Genomic DNA, 6,639 nt, shown 5'->3' with positions numbered 1-6,639 from the left:
TGAAACAGATTTAATTAAGTCATAAAACAAATTTTTTTACTCAATATTTAAGCTATTGGCATATAGCCATATTTATTGACAAACTAGAGTTTTGACTTCTAATAGCAGAAAAGTTTATAAGCAAAGTATGTTCAGTCCATTGCAAAGTACGGGCGACCTATTTTATAGAATGAACACGTCCAATAGTACGTCCTATTTTATAGAATGATTTCGTTCAAAAACTAAAGGTTTCACCGTGGAAATGCTTAATATTTATTAAACTTCTTTCATTTAACCTTAAGCTATTGACTTATTTTTATAAACCGATTCCGGTTACAGTTATCAATAGGTTATCACTAAAGTTGTCAATGGATTATCATCCTTGTAATATTAAATGTATAGTCATATATCAATACGCAAATTAGCATTTCGACTGCATACGACAAAATCTTATCACCAGACTGTACGGTACCATAAGATGACCTTAGTAAATACTAGCTTTGTACAAAAATTACAGATGTCTCATTGTTATTTCATAAAATGTAATTCTAAAAAGTATCTTTTTACCATAAGCGCGTAGCAATATTTTCATAGACAGACTATTTCAACTGTCAAGGATAGAAAGAGATTAAAGCTTATTTTATAAAGTGATGGTCTCTTTAGATAGAATAACATTTGTAAAATTTGCTTATCACAAAAAATTGTACGTTTACTGGTGCAATGCTGTAAAATCAATTTTTTAGCTCCTCTTTGTAACCTTAAACGTGCAGTTGTATTTTCATGCGCAAACTCGAAATTCAAAAATCAAAGCTATAAGAAATTAAAACTATATTCAAAAATAAATTGCACCATTGCACAGAATGACATTTGTAAAAATTATTTTTGTCAGAGGCTTTGTGGTGCAAATTTGCAAAATTAAGCATCAGGCAGGGTGGGATTTTGTTGAACTTGTCAGGATATTATGTTTATGTAAAACTTTTAAGTCAACTACTACGCTCGAATTACTCATTGTCAATAACGAACACTATTCATAATATTTACTGATTTTAATAGATAAATGATAATTAAATTAATACTTAAACGTTTTGACTAATCAGTTAAGGTTACTAAATACAATGAATGTTTTTATAACATCACCCTCTCTAACACATCATGTTTTGAAATGCCTTATTTTACTTTTCTAGCTGATTTTTATCTGAAAGAAAACACTACCAATAATACTAATTTATAGTTTTATGTAACTATTATTGGAATTTATAAATTATAATAAAAAATATACTCAATAAGTATCTTTAAAGCGATTCATTCCAATTGCCGATAAATGTAAGCAGTCGTGAAGATGTTACAACTCAACAATTGAAAGAGTTACAGTGTTTTATCGTTCGCGAACTGAATTTACTTCCATTAATATTTCCTTGCGTTTTCTTACATAGAACTATATTCGAAAAAAATTATATTTTAAGGAACATTTTAATTTATTGTTTTCGTTCATAAATAAATGTTTATTTGTAAATGTTACTTATTAATAATATGGGGTGCCCTTTCTCACATAAAAAAAGTGGTCTCTCTCTCAAAAAAGTGGCGCTGGACGAAAAGCAATGAAATAGAGGAAATTTTTAAAAATATATATGTTAGATGGAATACTATTTAATCTTATATATTATTAGCTCTAATATTAGAAGATATGATTCAGGAGTCTAGCGTTTTCTTAGCACGGCAGTATTATATTGCCTCCTTCTAATGTTAAATAATATCGTTTTGCAACCTGGGTTTAAGAGTTATAAAAGTTTTAGGTAAATAACTGCAAAAAGCGTATAACTATATTATAGCTATTAATCTTGTATGACTTTTAAAATATTAGTAAACTGAAGTGTTCCCATTGATTTTTTACAAAATATATTGGCATCAATATCTCATTTGCCTAGATAGCATTGTCAGACACATAAATATGTATAAGTCTGAGTTTACTCTGTTTCTGTATTTAAAAAAAAAAAACTTAACTTAAATAAGTTCATAATTGTTAGATGTATCGACTCGGGAGTTATTTCATTCGATTATCCTTACAGCATTATTCTTATCATTTTTTTACTGATTTGAAATAGTTTCTGTATAAAGATGAATAAGAAGCAAGCACTGAATTTGAGTTAACAATGTCTCAACAACCATTTGAAGTTCTCCAGCTAAATGATTAAATTTATATACAAAAGAACTATATTGACGAAAATAAAATAAAAAAACTAATATAAAAATTCAATAAAATTGTCATGGCAACTTTATTGAATGTATTGTCATGTTGAAACAAGCAAATTACAGATTCAGATAAAGTTCCCAGCAGATAAGATTCTCCGCAAAAATGCCCTTGGCATTGCGCCAAACATGTGCCATAATAATCTTGTCTTTGCTAGAAGTCAGATACTGTAACTTATCAAATAAAGTTACATTGTTTCCTGATGTAAAGAAGAAAAAACTTCGTTCCAGTTTAATGAAATGTTATCAATAAAATGTTTCAAATGTTACATTTCCTTGTAAGATTTCAGAAGAAATGCGTTGTGTTTTGCAAGTGACGCATATTTCTAGAATTCTTATCTAAGACGTATTCGTTAATTAGTACGCAGTTTAAATCCTATACTTATTCCTTAGAAGTAAAAAACGAAACACCTCAAATTTGGCAGATCATTGTTAGTCTAACGGAAGTGAATACTAGCTTACAAATTAGTAACAAATAAGAAATTATAGAAAAATAAAACAATTGCATGTAATAATACAATAGTTTCACAGCCAATGACATGACATACACATAGAAGTACCTATTTGCAACCATTTGCATATCAAAAACACAAAAGTACTTATTGAAACCAATGGCATGCCATAACACAGGAGTACTTATCACAAACGATGTCATGTAATAAACTCAAAAGTATTTATTGTAACCATTTGCATATCATAAACACAAAAGTACTTATAGAAACCAATGGCATGCCATAACACGGGAGTACTTATCACAAACGATGCCATGTAATAAACGCAAAAGTATTTATTGTAACCATTTGCATATCATAAACACAAAAGTACTTATTGAAACCAATGGCATGCCATAACACAAGAGTACTTATCACAAACGATGTCATGTAATAAACTCAAAAGTACTTATTGAAACCAATGGCAAGCCACAACACAGGAGTACTTATCACAAACGATGTCATGTAATAAACTCAAAAGTATTGAGTAACTCAAAAGTATAAAAGTAACCAATTGCATGTCATGAACGCAAAAGCTCCATTGCAACCAATGGCATGTCATAAATACAAGAGCATTAAATGCAATTTGTGGGAATCCCACGGAAAAATTCTCTAAACAATCTTTCTTTTTATTCTTATAAAATTCAACATGATGGACAAGTAAAACCTAGTTCTAAAATAAAATTAAAATTTATGTAAATGATAAAAGTATGGGGATTTTCGCATTAAGTATTGAATGAAATAATCTTTCACAAACTGTTAAAAAGTATATTTAAAAACAAATCTTCTCAAACTCGCAACTGCAATTACCTTTAACGATTTTTAAGGGAAATAAAAACTACAGAAGCAAAAAAAAAATCATACTATTAAACAGTATATCATATCATTTGAAAATTACAGTTTTTAAGACTAATTTTATCTGAATGCGTTTCAAGGCAAAATATTTTTCTTTTCTTCTTATTTGTATGAGATTTAAAAAATTTCAAAAAGTTCTTTTCAAAACAAGAAACCCTTTACTCACAAATACAATAAATTCCTTTTATAATCAATTCGATGATTTTATATGTATAATCAAAACTACAAGAAAAACTATATGAATAATCAAAACTACAAGAAAAACCATATGAATAATAAAAACTATTAGAAATCATGCTGTTAAATTTAAGTCAAATCGATGGAAAATAATTCCTTTACAGTGTGTCTGAAAGGGCTCATTTTATCCAAACGCGTTGTAAGGCAAAAACCTCCTTATACGAGATTTGATTTATATTTTTAAGGTAATCTTTTCAAATGTGCATGATATCAAGATATGTAAAATTAAAGTCGCAGAAAACTTCACAGTAAAATAATTTAGCACAAGTGTATCCCTTAACTTACATGCATAAGAAACATATTTTTTCATGTCAAGTTCTTTATTAAATTTGACTTTGTGTCAGAAACTGCGGGAATTATTATTCAGATGAGGTATTTTAAAGTGATTGGTAAAAACTTTAAAAAATAAAAATAGAATAATTTAATTTGAGAAATTTAATTAATCGACGAGAGGGGGTGAAATTTATTCACTTTTATTTCACATATCACTACAATGCAATAAAACTGTATATGATTTTAAAAAAAAGGAAATATTAAACCAAAATGCTAAAATCAAATTATTTTTGCCCATAATTTCAAAATTCTGAAAATACTGACGTTAAATTATGCAGGATTTTTTTAAGCGTTAGAAGGCTCTTATTCTGATGCAATACTTAAAATATCTCATGTAAAGCAACTGCAATAAAAAATGAATTCCTATAAGCGTAAAATTTCTTTTAATTACAAATCCTTCCATTTTTCTTTTAAATTAAAAGGTCTCCCACATATGGCAGTTCCTAAGAAGTTAAATACAGAAGTTGAAATCCATGCCAACTGAAACCAGTAGTGAATTTTTAAAGTTTAAGCAATATCCTTGTATTTAGTATCCTTTTAAAGGAATTCAAAAGTTATTTTTTGGAGTTATGCATGATTATGGTAAAATTTATCATAAATAGAGAACATTCATGATTTTGACTTATTTTATCAAAAAAGCTGTCTATTTTAAAGACGAATAAGTTATTAAAAATATTACGATTTTACATATGGTTTGATTTATAATGTAAAATAAATTGTTCCTGAGCCCAATTATGCAGTGATTACTGTCAAAAAAAATTTTTTCGTATTTTATTAAGTCAAAAATTATCTTAAATATATGCTGTCCCCTCTGTTACAATTATTCTTTTAAGTTTATTTTATTCATTGCACAAAAAATTTTTAACTTAAAATATTTGGTTTTTACAATAAAGTCTATTTGTACAATCATGTTAAGTTACACTTTTGAAAAAAGAAATTTAAAGTTTCTCAAACAACAGAGGCGACGTAACAGAGAGGACGTAACTAAATGTCTCCTCAGTTACACAAAATTGATAGGTTGACCATTAAAAAGAGACTGTAGGAATGTATACAAGTGTTAATGCATCTTGATTCAACTAGTTTAAGCCAGTTCCTCCACTATTATAGCACTCTTTTTATACAAAGCTGTGCCATTTTTATTAATAGTGTGTTTAGTTTACAGTTAAAAGTTTTTTAAGTGAGTAATCAATACGGGGAAAACAGCAGCAGAAAGAGTGAGAGAATATAGAAATAGAATGGTTCAGGAAAAAGAAGGTATTTATTAGAAGAAACGTTTCTGTTATCATAAAACGAAAGTTTATGATAACAGAAACATTTTGGAAAAAAAAACTTAACAGAGAAATTGATAAATTGAAAAAAAGAAGACAAAGGAAAAATAAAAAGGCACTGATACAAGCAGTGGAAATTCAGGAAGGATATTCTCTTTATAATATTCCTTAGGCAATGGGGAAAGTTATTAAAAAAGCAAACCGTGCATTACCTGTGTCTCCAAGAAAACGTTGTACTGTTCTATGCATACTCTGTAACCTTGCTACCAGAACAAAGGAAATAACCTAGTAGCAAAGTTTCTGATGAAACAAAAAAAAACTAGTAATAAATTTCTACTCATCTGATAAACTTTCTTACCAGACTTCTGGTAGAGCTGAGTGCATGATTATCAAAAAAAATGGACAGAAAGTTCACAAAGCCAAATGTACATCTTGTTGGAAGCATATCAAGTATCAAAGCAGATGCATCCAAACATAAAAATTGTCAAATCTACGTTTCGCTGTTCTACGACCTATCCATATTTTATGCGTTGGTAAAACACCATATAAAATGTGTATGAGCTATTAACGAAAATGTGAATTTTCTATTAAAATCACAGTTGTTTGCCTAATAATTACAAAATATAGCGACTTGCGACAATCACTCAATTGACTTTTTATTTTATAATCGTCGTTTAACAGCCGACCCAAATTTGAGTTTATTGCTACCAATGTTCAACTCCGTAGCCTTGTAATTTTGAACCCAATCCAAAAGACATGGGAACTCCTCGATCAGTACCCTCAGAGGTTTTGATTTGCTTTGGGGTCTTTGGGACCTGACATATATAATGTACACCAGTCGCCATTTAAAACACTGGGATTCTTTTGATGTCGCTATAGACAATTTTGCAAGTGTAAAAAGTTCTAGGAAAAAATTGGGCAGTTAATCTAGTTGCCCAATTAACTGAAATTGAGAAAGAAACAAACAATGCAATTTTTTTTTAAAACAGGGTCTGGTAAAATAAAAACTTTCCAATATAACTACAAAGATGTAGCACGGATTTCAAATACAGCAGTGCTGCTAACTCCAATTTTAAATACCCGAAGAGTCACTTTTAACTGTATTTCCCTTTAACTTTTTGTCAAATTCGTAAGACATTCTCTGTTACATTCCATGTCCTATCGGTTACGATGCATTATTTTTGGACTTAAAAAAAGGGGGTCGGAATTTTAAAAGCCTTATAATAATT

The sequence above is a fragment of the Parasteatoda tepidariorum genome, chromosome 1 (genome assembly GCF_982258835.1).
Source record: "Parasteatoda tepidariorum strain Cologne lab strain chromosome 1, Ptep-v5.0, whole genome shotgun sequence".
Taxonomy (NCBI): Eukaryota; Metazoa; Arthropoda; class Arachnida; order Araneae; family Theridiidae; genus Parasteatoda; species Parasteatoda tepidariorum.
This window is presented reverse-complemented; position numbering follows the sequence as displayed.